Consider the following 14,514-nt stretch of genomic DNA (forward strand, 5'->3'; position numbering starts at 1 on the left):
TTTGTGTATGTGGCGGGGGGGGGCGCCTGTACTAGTTTTGCAGGCGTGCACCTTATACCCTAGCGCCGGCACTCTATGCACCTTTGGTACAAGCTCGTCTACAGGATAATTGTTCCAGGTTAAATTTACTATCCAAATATCACATTTTAAAGTCAAAAATTTTATTTTTTTACAAAAATATATTCAAAAGAAAAGCAAGAAAAAAACAGGAAAGAAAGCAATTTTGTTTTTTGCCCCATAATTTTTTTCCACGGAGAAATAGGTATAGGCATTGCTTCAGCGAAAACTAACGTCCATTCTTGCTCTTTAAAATGAAGTTTGGTAAAAGGTTCTAGGATTTATAGTTTCCGAAATAGGATTTTTCAAAGTTCGCCACTCACAGTATTTTTGGGTCATTTTCCCCATTATTTCGCAAACATTGTTCTGTAACTTTTTTCTACGCATCTCTAGGTATATACAATGGTATATTTGGTAGAAAGAGAAGTCGATTACCTTTAAAATGGTCTATTGTATAAGACCATACGGCTAAATTTAAGCAAGTTATGCTTTTTCAAGGTTTTATACTTTTAATAATTTTTGATATTTTTAATGATTATTTCTTAAATTTATCATTATGACTTTTTTCTTCTACATTTAGGTGTATACATTTTGGAGTAAAAGCAAGATTATTTTCTTTACTTTAAAATGGTGTATTGCAAAAAATTCTAGGACCATTTTTAAACAAGATATCCGTAAGATATCCAAGGGTATCCGTAATTTGAGAAAAATTTTAAATTATTTTTATTTTTTTCAATTAGAAGATTATAATTGCATATTATAACATAATTTTTAATTCCAAATAACTTTTCTTAGTAACACTTTTCGATATTGTGAAATATAAAGGTACTTTACTCTTGAGCGAAATTCACATTTTTTAACATACTTCGTACACTATTGATAAAATTTTATGTGATGATTGCATCTTAGGTTTTAGACTATACAGAGCATTTTATAAAGAATAATTTTTTTCATAAAGTTAATAATAAAGAAGTTTTCCATATGGTTCCAACTTGTGGGACCTATTGCATGTCTATATGTCACATTTTGAAAAGCATTTATCTTGTTTAAAAATAGTCCTAGAATTTTTCACAATATACCATTTTAAAGTTAAGAAAATAAGCTTTCTTGTTTACTGTACAATGTATATACCTAAAGATACAATAACATGTTATAATGAGAAATTTAAAAATAATCATAAAATATATCAAAAATCCTTAAAAGTATAAAACTTTGAAAACAACCATATGTTTCTTAAAAATAGTCATAGATATTTTTATAATAGGCCATTTTAAAGGATATTGACTTTTCTTCCTATTAACTGTAACATTTCACATACCTAAAGCTAGGTAGAAAAAAGTTACAGAACAATGTTTAAGAAATAACAAGGAAAATGGGCCAAAATCGCTGTGAGTGGCGAACTTTGAAAAATCATATTTTAGAAACGATAAATCATAGGGACTTTACCAAACGCTATTTTAAAGAAGAAGGATAGAAGTCTTTTTCTGTGAAGCAATGCCTATACCTATATCCCCGTAGAAAAAAGGTATGGGGCAAAAAACAGAATTGCTATCTTTCGTGTTTTTTTTCTTGCTTTTCTTTTAAAAATATTTTTGTAAAAAAATAAAATTTTTGACTTTAAAATATGATGTTTCGATAGTAAATTTAATCTGGAACCATTTTCCTGTATACGTGTTTGCACCAAAAGTGCATAGAACTCACCCTAATTTGCCCTGTGCCTAGGGACTAATTCACCCCTTTCTCAAAAACGCACCCCTTTAAATGGTAGCACTCCGCGGATTTTTATTATTTAGAGGTCCATTGACCATATGAAACAATAAAACCCCGTTAACGTTGTAGTTTCTTTCTAAAATACATAATCAATAGCCTAGGCCTAGATGGTTGACAATAGCATGTATGCTATTTAGGAGAGTTATTTCGCGATAATTATTGCATGTAGTTTGTTCGCCTTTTTTGGGTAACCGGTTTATTAAGCCAAGTACTGATTCTTCAGACATTTGCTTTTCGGACCAAATTTTAAAGAATTATATTTTGTATCAAATACAATAATACAAATGTTTTAGACAGAAGTTTTAAGGATAGGAAATGCTTTTTAAGTGTACGTTCAGAGTGGAGCGAAGAAAGAGTGCGAGCAAAGAGGTGCTAAACCAGAGTGGGAGCTGGTAGTTACGCGAGACGAAAGTTTAGTTCTTTCCCACTTGGCAGTCATAGATAGTGATTTTCTTTTTTATTCGAAAACAAGTTACATAATACATATTTATTTAATTATAAAATTGCATAAAGTTATGAATTTAAAAAGTCATCGTAGTCATCTGAATAGGGAATCTTTCTGGTCCCATAACAGTTTTCTTTGAAACACTTCAGTTATCAGGACATCGAGATTCATTTTTCGGAAAAATACCAAAGTAGTCCATGTGGTGAGACTGCTCCCGTCTGGAAAAATTTCTGATTCGGTTTCTTTGTGGATTCCTATTCAAAAATGTCCGCTTTAAACAAATCTGAAGAGTGTCGGGCGGAATTTTTGGGCAGAAATTGTTTAAACAAATACACAAGATCACGTTTTTTGCTCCGGAACATATATTTTTAAGTTTTGTGGGGCATTCTAAACAAGAAAGTTATCTTGTAAATGTTCTTCAAAATTGATAGTTTTCGAGTTATAGGCGATTTAAAATCTGAAAAAATGCGAAAATAAGCATTTTCGAGGCCTAAAAACTCATATTTAAATTAGTATTTTTGAGGTTGCCAGATGTCAATTTAAATATTATTTAAATTGAAGTTTAAACATTGAGCTTCAAGATTCTGAAGAGTGATTGCGTCTATACTTAATTTAAACCGTTGTTTTTAATTGTTAAATATGCATGTCCATCTGACTTTTTGCCGGTGCGGCGCGCTCTTTTTCAAAACTCTCCTATTTTCCCCCGAAAAATATTTGTTCTAGATTCTTTGGCACATTCTAAATAAAATAAGTTTCTTGACATTTTTTTCAAAAGTTGACAGTTTTAAAGTTTTAAGCGATTTAAAATCCAAAAATGAGTTTTTTTGGCATTTTTCGTATTTTAAATCGCTTATAACTTCAAAACTATTAACTTTTGAAAAAAATGTCAAGAAACTGATTTTATTTAGAATATCCCAAAAAATCTAGAAAAAATCATTTTCGGAGGAAAATAGGAGATTTTTGAAATACAGCGCGCCGCACCGGCAAAAACATCGGATAAACACGAATATTTAACAATTAAAAAACAACGGTATAAATTAAGGTTACACGCGATCACTCTTCAGAATCTTGAAGCCGAATGTTTAAATCTTCAATTTAAGTATCTGGCAACCTCAAAAATACTAATTAAAATATGAGTTTTTAAGCCTCGAAAACGCGTATTTTCGCATTTTTCAGATTTTAAATCGTTGTAACTCGAAAACTATTAATTTTTAGGAAAAATTACACAAGATACCTTTTTTGTTTAGAATGACCCAAAAATACATGTTCCGGAGCAAAAAAACGTGATCTTGTGTATTTGTTTAAAAAAATTGTTTAAACAATTTCTGCCCAAAAATTCCGCTCGACACTCTTCAGATTTGTTTAAAGCGGACATTTTTGAATAGGAATCCACAAAGAAACCGAATCAGAAATTTTTTCAGACGGGAGCGGTCTCACCACATGGACTAAAGAGTGCGAGCGGCGTCGCTTCACTCTGAACGTACGCTAAAGGATATCATGAATTAAAAAGAAACAAAAAATTACGAGGTAAACAAATACTATATATTTGACTATTTCTACAAAAATCCTAACTTAAAATTAGGAAAATAAAAATGTGTATAACAATAACAAATATTACAATAAAATTAAAAGGCCGCGGAATAATTATCATTCAAAAAAATCATTTTTTCTCTCTTAATATTCGTATCAAATTTTGTTTAAAATACATATTATGTTGATCATTTGATATTATTTTGTATTACATATATACATATCTACCAATCGCGTGGACCTCGGAGGTAAACTACACTATGTCGACATGGTGTTTTTTGAATAAGTTTCTTTAATCCACTTATTTTATTAGTTGGATTATACAAATGGGTTATATATGATCATTAAAATATAGTCATATTGTCTTTCAACTAATTATAGGATATATCAGATTTTTATTAACATCCTAAGTGCTCTAAACTTTGTCGCAAACACACGCTAAACACAGTTGCAGAAATGACATAGTGTAGTTTACCTCCGAGGTCCAGTAGAGTACTTTGGTTAACTGCATCTCGGATCAGAGCTGAAAGATCTACGTATAGAATTCATGATTCTTTAAGCTACATTTAAATAATACAATCGTAAAATGTAATTTCCTACAATTTCTTTTGCACAATTTTTTTTATGTGATCAATATTCTCCTAGTTAAGGGGGAAGATAGTGGAAGTGGAGGGGACGCATAATTATTGAATTGTCTCAATTATTATTAACTGTACGACATAATTGTACATAAACAAAAATAAAGAGAATTATATTTTATACAATTTTTGAAATTTCCAATGAAATATCAACCAAACTAAGTACATAAAAGACAAATAATAACTTATTATGCATTAAGTTCACTTAATTTTAATTTTACTGGTTGAATTTGTCTGTCGATATTTTAAGTTTCATGTCAGCTAATATATTTTATTATTTCAACAATTTTTTTTAAATTTTGGACCCTGTTGGGGGAATTTTCCCATTCCCCCCTTGTAGACCCGCCACCGTAGTAAATCGTAATTGCAACAATTTCAGTCCTTACCCTTTTTGTCGAAAAGTTGAAAATGGCGGAGATATTGAACTAAAACAATTGCTATAAAATCAATAAGGTCTTCGCACCTCTACCGCATACGTACTACCTTAAATATTGATTTTATGAAAAAATGGAACAGATCAAAATTGTATACAATTTAATTCTCTTCATTTTTGTATAGGTACATATTTGTTGTAAAACTAATAATAAACGAGATAATTCGATAATTCAATAATTATGCTCTAACTGTCACTACTTTCCCCCCATAACTCGAAAATATCGATCGCAAGAAAAAAAAAATAATAATAAACGAAATTATAGAAAATCGTATTTTCAACAATTTTAGTTTCCACACTTTTTGTCGAAAAGTTGAAAATGGCGGAGATATTGAGCAAAAACGGTTCTCGTTTAAAATCAAGATGGCGGCTAACGCAACGGTGGAATTCAGTCGAGATTTTAAATTTATACTAATATTGATCCTCTCTAAAGATTAGAAAAATAAAATTTGGGGCAGCTCATAATGCAAGGTCAAATGTTATCCCGACTGGGCTACTAATACGTTAGGGTGCATCGAAAAAGGCGAAAAATATTTTTTTTTTGCGATGGAAAAGTAATACCTCACAAAAGTTGCCCAATCAACTGTTAAGTATTTAGGTAAAATTTTTTCGAAATTGGAAAATGTCTTCTGTCCCCCGAAGACAATTAAAAATTTTGAAAAAATGTTAAAGACGAAAAAAATTTTTATTTCGAAACGAAAATGTAATAGCTCACAAAAGTTGCCTAACACACTATTTAGTATTTTAGTAAAATTGCGTTGAAATAAAAAAATATTTTCTGCCCCCCACGGCAACTAAAAATTAGAAAAAATACATTAATATGCGAATTTCTTTTGTAAGGGAAATGTAATACCTTATAGAACTTGAATAAATAAATTCGGTTTAAATTGGAAAATATTTTCTGGTTTCACAAGGCAATTAATAATAATTTTACTTAAGAAAAGTATACTAAAATATTCTTTTTATAACAAAATAGCCTAACTTATCCGTCTCCCTGACGTCACCCAAGTTTTTAATACTAAAATAAATATAAAGCATAGTACAAAATTAGGCATATAAATATTACAAAAAAATATGGTAAAAGCATTATATTCGAAAATGTCTTCCGATTTAGCATTAAAGTGAGGCATAGTTTTTCTGGAATCAAGTCGAGTTTTTATAAATCCATCCCTTGAATACGCTCCACAAACTGCTATAGAAGCTTGTGTCACAAGTTAGACACATCGTTCTACACATTGTTTGTGGCAGTGATATTTCTCAATCTCAATGTTAAAAGGGTCTAAGTTAGGATTCTTAATAAAATCCCGCAGATTGTCACTCGATAATCTAGAGAATATAGGTGGATATTCTTGTTAGTTAATTAACTCAAAGTATAGTCGTTTGAATCAAAATTTTTATAGGAGAAAGTTTGAAGACCCTCACGTTTTTTGATTTGGTCACTGGCAAACTTCTTTTGATGTCCAAGGGGTAGATCATTTGAATGTCGCAGACATACAAACCACTGAAGCGGTTTTTAAGACGTTCTTCTAACAGCCGTATTACATCACCCTTAACGCCAATATTTACGAATGTTTCGTCACATGCAATAGCTAGATTTGATACTTTTTCTGATATACCAGACAGCGGATACCCATATCCGAAATATTTGCACCCTGGCTCATGCACAAGTGTTATTGTGTTCTTCCACGATCATAAAACTTGGTACCGATTTTTACTGGAGCTAAAGTTTTGTCTTTGCGTCGGTAACTTTCTTCTTTTACCATTGTTCTCTCTGATATTTGTTTTTGTTTTCCCTATCAATCGAGCTTATCACCATTTTTCTGGGGCCTCTTTGATTTAATAGAAATTCGCGCTCATCCAGAGACACTTTTTGAGATTTGCTACAAAGACAATTAATCAGAGTGTCACATTTGCATGCTGCAAGATCGAAACATGTACTTTTACTTTTGCTCTTAAAGCATTGAATTTTATTTTTGTAAAATTCACTGTCTTGCCTGTTCTTAAATGGTTTCATAAGTTTCATATATTTGTCATGATAGGCTTTTAAAAGCTGAATAATTCTTGTATGTTAAATTATTGGAATTAAAGCCTTTTTCCATATTTCCTCCAATTTAATTGCAACCTGTTCGGCAATACCAGAAAATTCTGGCTATTTCTTGCTGAGTTTTTTATCCTCTTGCAACCACAAAACCTCATCGCTTGTTTGTATTTCGGTAAAACATTTTCAGGTATATTCGGTGGGTGCCCAAAAATGGGGCGGTCCACAGCACATCTTGATTTTATTCCCTATGGTCCTGGTTTATCTATTTTAAAAATCTTTAATTTACAAACAACAATAATAACAAAGTAAGGCATCGCACCAAACATAAGTGAAAATTACACGCACGGACTCACGAAGCGGGACATTTCAAAGGGGTTGGGGAGACTGAAAAAACAAATAAAACTTTAAATATCGTTTAAGTTTGTAATTGACAACATTTTAAGTTTTCTTTAATGATCTTAGATCGAGTTAGCACATATTTTATTCCAAATAATATAAATTTAAATTTCCATAAAAATCAGATATTTCATAAAATGCAAGGTCGTTGGGGGGGGGGGGGGGCGGGGCGCAGAAAATTTGCTTAGAAAAAAAATTAAAAATACTAATATGCTGAAAAATAACACTAGTAACTTTTTCACGCTATTAGATATAACATTTCCAACTTTTATTTTTTCGATGCACCCTATAATACATATTATAAAAATGATATAAAAGATAATATAAACGAAAGATATACATGTTTGTTTCTATGTTAACATTGTTGAAACAATTCCATTAATCATTCAAGATTCCGCTCTAGACCAATTTGAAAAGGGCCATTAAGGGAGCGTTCACGTATTACGTAACGCGATTTTTGACCCCCCCTCCCCCCACGTAACGCACTCTAATGGGCGTTTAACTATTGCGTAACGCAATTTTTGAAGATTTTTGACCCCCCCCCTCCACCTGCGTTACGTAATACTTGAACGGTCCCTAAGGAGACTAAATGTTAAGTTTTAGATCAATAATTGAGTTGGTTCCAAATTATCCTGCAAAAGCATGAAACAGCATAAATAAACGAATCTCTAGGAGTTAAAACTGTGATATTAATGTGATATCAAGACAATCTTATGCTGGGGTATGTCCAAAATTGGTTTTATACAAGCCAAAGTGCGCAGATTTTTCTTATTGTCTTGTACTGATAACTCCTTGTTTTAAGACTACTTAAAACCACAGACATAATAATAATACCTTGACTGCGCGCTGCAATCGGAACTGTTCCTCCAGTGAGACTGAGAAAAATGTTTGTGAACAGGTAGTGTATCTCTTTCTAATCAGGTGCGTTTATCGACCACGTGACCTTCTCACTGCCGACGATTTGATAAACTCCGCCGATTAGAAGGAGCAGCATAATATCCTGTTTACAAACACTTTTCTCTGTCGTCTAATTAGGAGAACATTTTTGATTGCATTGCAATCATTGCAGCGCGCAGTTATTAAATAAATTGGAAACCAACTCTTTTCGTGATATGTACAATGGAAACAAGTTATTGAAATCAATAATGTATCATACAACAAACGTTTGTATTATTATTGTATATTTCTAATCAATCGATCACGTTTATCAAATGAATACATATAAATTTTTTGGTACCTACGCAGTGGCATGCTGCAGCTTTACAAGCGGCCCGGTGATTTTATAGAAAAGCGGCCTCCCATTATCATTTTACCTTCAATTATCAGAAGTTTTTGTTCGTTATTTGTCAAAAAAAATATAAATTATTTTTAAATCAAACATAAAATTTTGAATTTTTAAATTGACTATGTCTTTTATTTAAGAATAAGCAATCTTACAAATAATAATAATAGATAAATATTATCACATGAATTTCCTGAACAAATATATAAATTTAATGTAATTAAAAACATAAAATTTTGAGAAGTTGAATTTTAGTAAATCAATTATACAAGAGAGTACAAATTTAAGTAGTACAGTATAAATACTTTAATTTAACGGCATATAAATATTAATACAACGCAATAATCTAAACATTATTTTGCAATTTTTTTATAAAATAATTAACACTCGATCAATAATTTTCGCATTAAAGCAGATTTTTGAGCCCATTAGTCGATTATTTCATCATTTTTTAAGCTCATACAAAGCTTCTTTTTCTATAATAGCCATTAGTATAAACGTTTCCAAGTGATCTTGTGTTAAAGTACTTCTTAACTGATTTCTTATGTGTTTCAACGTTGAAAAGCTTCTTTCACAAGATACTTGTGTCACTGAAAGAGTTAATAAATGCTTATATACTATATTTAAATTTGGATAAGCACACTGATATAAGTTGTACTTATGCAAAACAGCGTAACAGCAAACTATACAATCTTTACAATTTTTAGTACCACACGGAGGTAAGGGTACCAGGGTAAGGGTAAGGGTCTATCAACCATAATACCTACATCAAGGTTCTTTTCAAGTATAATTTTTATTTTAAACCAGACACCATCTTCTACTAGAGCCAATCTATCACCAGTATTCAGAGATAATGTTTCATCTTTGTGTAACATTTGTACAGTAACTCCTACAGGTGATTTGAAATAGGTGGGATTTACATTAGCAGGTTGAAGGATTACTCCATTTCTGTGAATAACAATGATTGCATGTTTTCTGGATATTCTTTTATCATTACACTTAATTGGCGCTTCTAGGCCAATATAGTGGAATCCCTCATTCAGTTGTAACAACTCTTTTGCTTCATCATCTTCTTTATATATGTAAACAATCCTCATTTTGTTAATAATAGATAAATACATATTATCAGATGAATTTCCTGAACAAATATATGAATTTAATGTACATATTACATTCTGAATTAGTACAATAATTGCAAACATCTTCTGGTTCAAGTTTGATCTTCTTTGAAACTTGCATATTATCTTTATCATTGAATCTTTTATTGAGAATTGCACTGTATCTATCAACCATAATACCTACATCAAGTTTCTTTTCAAGTATAATTTTTATTCTAAACCAGACACCATCTTCTACTAGAGCCAATCTATCACCAGTATTCAGAGATAATGTTTCATCTTTGTGTAACATTTGTACAGTATAACTCCTACAGGTGATTTGAAATAGGTGGGATTTACATTAGCAGGTTGAAGGATTACTCCATTTCTGTGAATAACAATGATTGCATGTTTTCTGGATATTCTTTTATCATTACACTTAATTGGCGCTTCTAGGCCAATATAGTGCAATCCCTCATTCAGTTGTAACAACTCTTTTGCTTCATCATCTTCTTTATATATGTAAACAATCGTCATTTTGTTAATAATAGATAAATACATATTATCACATGAATTTCCTGAACAAATATATGTAATTAAAAAAATTAGATTTTGAGAATTTTTCAATTATCTAAAGTTGAATTATCTTTACAATTTTTAGTACCACACGGAGGTAAAGGTACCAGCTTCTGTTACGGAGGCAAAAGTCTGGGTCTCTTCTTGAATGCAACAGAGCATTTTTGAATATGTATTTTATTTCTTTATGCCCTTTCTCCTGGGACAGATACTGCTCCTTCAAGTGAAATCTCCGTTTTTAAATTTAATATGTTCTTTTATTTAGAATAAGCAATCTAACAAATAATAATAATAGATAAATATTATCACATGAATTTCCTGAACAAATATATGAATTTAATGTACATATTACATTCTGAATTAGTACAATAATTGCAAACATCTTCTGGTTCAAGTTTGATCTTCTTTGAAACTTGCATATTATCTTTATCATTGAATCTTTTATTGAGAATTGCACTGTATCTATCAACCATAATACCTACATCAAGGTTCTTTTCAAGTATAATTTTTATTTTAAACCAGACACCATCTTCTACTAGAGCCAATCTATCACCAGTATTCAGAGATAATGTTTCATCTTTGTGTAACATTTGTACAGTAACTCCTACAGGTGATTTGAAATAGGTGGGATTTACATTAGCAGGTTGAAGGATTACTCCATTTCTGTGAATAACAATGATTGCATGTTTTCTGGATATTCTTTTATCATTACACTTAATTGGCGCTTCTAGGCCAATATAGTGCAATCCCTCATTCAGTTGTAACAACTCTTTTGCTTCATCATCTTCTTTATATATGTAAACAATCCTCATTTGGTTAATAATAGATAAATACATATTATCACATGAATTTCCTGAACAAATATATGAATTTAATGTACATATTACATTCTGAATTAGTACAATAATTGCAAACATCTTCTGGTTCAAGTTTGATCTTTTTTGAAACTTGCATATTATCTTTATCATTGAATCTTTTATTGAGAATTGCACTGTATCTATCAACCATAATACCTACATCAAGGTTCTTTTCAAGTATAATTTTTATTCTAAACCAGACACCATCTTCTACTAGAGCCAATCTATCACCAGTATTCAGAGATAATGTTTCATCTTTGTGTAACATTTGTACAGTATAACTCCTACAGGTGATTTGAAATAGGTGGGATTTACATTAGCAGGTTGAAGGATTACTCCATTTCTGTGAATAACAATGATTGCATGTTTTCTGGATATTCTTTTATCATTACACTCAATTGGCGCTTCTATGCCAATATAGTGCAATCCCTCATTCAGTTGTAACAACTCTTTTGATTCATCATCTTCTTTATATATGTAAACAATCGTCATTTTGTTAATAATAGATAAATACATATTATCACATGAATTTCCTGAACAAATATATGTAATTAAAAAAATTAGATTTTGAGAATTTTTCAATTATCTAAAGTTGAATTATCTTTACAATTTTTAGTACCACACGGAGGTAAAGGTACCAGCTTCTGTTACGGAGGCAAAAGTCTGGGTCTCTTCTTGAATGCAACAGAAAATTTTTGAATATGTATTTTATTTCTTTATGCCCTTTCTCCTGGGACAGATACTGCTCCTTCAAGTGAAATCTCCGTTTTTAAATTTACTATGTTCTTTTATTTAGAATAAGCAATCTTACAAATAATAATAATAGATAAATATTATCACATGAATTTCCTGAACAAATATATGAATTTAATGTACATATATTACATTCTGAATTAGTACAATAATTGCAAACATCTTCTGGTTCAAGTTTGATCTTCTTTGAAACTTGCATATTATCTTTATCATTGAATCTTTTATTGAGAATTGCACTGTATCTATCAACCATAATACCTACATCAAGGTTCTTTTCAAGTATAATTTTTATTTTAAACCAGACACCATCTTCTACTAGAGCCAATCTATCACCAGTATTCAGAGATAATGTTTCATCTTTGTGTAACATTTGTACAGTAACTCCTACAGGTGATTTGAAATAGGTGGGATTTACACTAGCAGGTTGAAGGATTACTCCATTTCTGTGAATAACAATGATTGCATGTTTTCTGGATATTCTTTTATCATTACACTCAATTGGCGCTTCTATGCCAATATAGTGCAATCCCTCATTCAGTTGTAACAACTCTTTTGATTCATCATCTTCTTTATATATGTAAACAATCGTCATTTTGTTAATAATAGATAAATACAGTGCTAGTCAAAAGTCCGTACCCCCCCTCGTATCTTTTGAACGGTTATACTTATAATAGTGAAATTTGGAGGGAGGAAATAAACGGATTTAGGCGTCTTAACTAGTTATGACAGGTGACGTAATAATGACAGATGACGTTGCAGCGCCACCATGACAGATAATTTTAAATGGGACCTTATGGCAAGTGATACCTCGTTTGAAAGGTATTGAAAATACCTATTCAGTCATACTAATTTTGTTTGAGTTTAAGCTAAGTTTGATGAATAAATGAAATAATAGAAAATTGTAGTTTCGCATTTAATTAATAAAAATTCAAACCTCCGCCTACGATTACTTGTCAAAAGGGTTGACGTTGACGTAAAAACTATTAGAGAACTGAAAAACGTGAACTTTTTTGACAAAAAAAAACATAGGCGGACATTTGAATTTTTATTAATTAAATGCGAAACTACAATTTTATATTTATTTCATTTATTCACCAAAATCAAAATCAATTTATATCCAAAAAAATTAGTATGGCTGAATAGGTATTTTCAATACCTTTCAAACGAGGTATCACTTGCCATAAGGTCTCATTTAAAATTATCTGTCATGGTGGCGCTGCAACGTCATCTGTCACTATTACGTCACCTGTCATGACTAGTTAAGACGCCTACATCCGTTTATTTCCTCCCTCCAAATTTCACTATTATAAATATAACCGTTCAAAAGATACGAGGGGGGGTACGGACTTTTGACTAGCACTGTATATATTATCACATGAATTTCCTGAACAAATATATGTAATTAAAAAAATTGGATTTTGAGAACTTTTCAATTATCTAAAGTTGAATTATGTTTACAATTTTTAGTACCACACGGAGATAGGTACCAGCTTCTGTTACGGAGGCAAAAGTCTGGGTCTCTTCTTGAATCCAACAGAACATTTTTGAATATGTATTTTATTTCTTTATGCCCTTTCTCTTGGGACAGATACTGCTCCTTCAAGTGAAATCTCCATTTTTAAATTTACTATGTTCTTTTATTTAGAATAAGCAATCTTACAAATAATAATAATAGATAAATATTATCACATGAATTTCCTGAACAAATATATGAATTTAATGTACATATTACATTCTGAATTAGTACAATAATTGCAAACATCTTCTGGTTCAAGTTTGATCTTCTTTGAAACTTGCATATTATCTTTATCATTAAATCTTTTATTGAGAATTGCACTGTATCTGTCAACCATAATACCTACATCAAGGTTCTTTTCAAGTATAATTTTTTTTAAACCAGACACCATCTTCTACTAGAGCCAATCTATCACCAGTATTCAGAGATAATGTTTCATCTTTGTGTAACATTTGTACAGTATAACTCCTACAGGTGATTTGAAATAGGTGGGATTTACATTAGCAGGTTGACGGATTACTCATTTCTGTGAATAACAATGATTGCATGTTTTCTGGATATTCTTTTATTATTACACTCAATTGGCGCTTCTCTGCCAATATAGTGCAATCCCTCATTCAGTTGTAACAACTCTTTGGATTCATCATCTTCTTTATATATGGAAACAATCGTCATTTTGTTAAAAACGATAATAATACAAAATAGGGGTTGTGTTGTGATTTGTATGATTGTATGTCTTCTTTGAACAAATATATATTTTTTTATTACATATTTTAATTTACAATCTGCTTCATCGAAGCTATAAGTAAATAGTTTGAACGTTAGATACATGAGGGAGAAGCTGCCCTGTGGCAACTATCCTTTTAAAAATTTTACAAATTAGATCATAAATATATTTAATTTATTAAATCTGTTGGCCATAGTTTCTTCAGTCGTCTTGCGAATTCGGGAGGAGTGTTTAGCAGTCTTGCTTCATCATGTGGATGACTTCTCAGTCCATTAAGGCAGCTCTCTGTGATCCTTTGAATTTCTTCCTCTACCAAAGGTGTAGCTGAGTCCTCGTGTAGGGTTTTATTGCTTACATACCAGGGTGCGTTAAATATCATCCTCAATATTTTTGATT

General features: G+C 31.0%; 1 long non-coding RNA gene across 1 annotated transcript; it reads right to left on the reverse strand.

The window, feature by feature from the left end:
- Positions 1-3,792: 3,792 nt before the first annotated feature.
- Positions 3,793-12,333, reverse strand: LOC126888488 (uncharacterized). The gene is made up of 2 exons (XR_007699580.1): positions 11,279-12,333; positions 3,793-9,890 (listed from the first exon to the last, which is right to left on the reverse strand). It is a non-coding gene; the product is annotated as an uncharacterized LOC126888488 (long non-coding RNA).
- Positions 12,334-14,514: the final 2,181 nt, after the last annotated feature.

This window comes from Diabrotica virgifera, chromosome 7 (assembly GCF_917563875.1).
Source record: "Diabrotica virgifera virgifera chromosome 7, PGI_DIABVI_V3a".
NCBI classification, from domain to species: domain Eukaryota; kingdom Metazoa; phylum Arthropoda; class Insecta; order Coleoptera; family Chrysomelidae; genus Diabrotica; species Diabrotica virgifera.